Here is an 875-nt window from a genome sequence, read left to right on the forward strand (position 1 = left end):
TAGAGCGCTTGTCAAGGCATCGATCGTCCGTAACACGAGTCATGCCAAAGTTGAGCGTGTCGTGTTATCTTTGTGAGGCAGGGTGGGAAATCGTGGTTCCCACAGCTTGAACATGGTTTACCTTAGGATAAGTTGTCAAGTTTTGACTTGAGACTTAACGGTACAGATGAGACGAGTATGCAATGATATTTGATATCATAGTCTCATAAAAGGATCTGAGAGTCACATTGGATGTGATTGACATTAGATGTCTACCTAAATAGCATAAGGATAGGTGTAACAATTTATTCTTGTGTGAAATACGGATCTTAGTCCCATATAGAGAATTATTGTAGGGTTATTTTTCTGTATGGGAATATAGCTCGTTTTTGTATCTATGTTGTCATTGTTTGATGATGGACTAGCTGGTAGTAGTTCATAGATATGTAGACACTGATTGATGATGGGCTAGCTGGTAGTTGATCATTAATAGAATCTGCATTTGTTTTGTACGTTCTGTTTGTCTTTTTTTGTAGGACATGGCGTCAACCGGTAGCGTACCGAGTTTGACAATGCGATCTATCCTTGAGAAGGATAAGATGACCGGGACGAACTTCTTAGACTGGTATCGGAACTTGAGAATTGTTCTCAAGCACGATAAGAAGTCTTGCGTCCTGGAAGGGGCTCTACCACCAGAGCCTGCAGCTAATGCCACGAGAGCCGTCAAGGATGCTTGGTTGAAGCATCAGACTGACGACATCGAGATCTCATGTCTCATGTTGGGAAGCATGGCCCCGAATCTGCAGAGGCAGTTTGAGGAGAAGAGCGTTTTTGATATGATTGAACAGCTCAAAACCATGTTTCAGGAGCTAGCGCGTACTGAAAAGTACAAGACG

This window comes from Tarenaya hassleriana, unplaced genomic scaffold (genome assembly GCF_000463585.1).
Source record: "Tarenaya hassleriana unplaced genomic scaffold, ASM46358v1 Cleome127, whole genome shotgun sequence".
Classification (NCBI taxonomy): domain Eukaryota; kingdom Viridiplantae; phylum Streptophyta; class Magnoliopsida; order Brassicales; family Cleomaceae; genus Tarenaya; species Tarenaya hassleriana.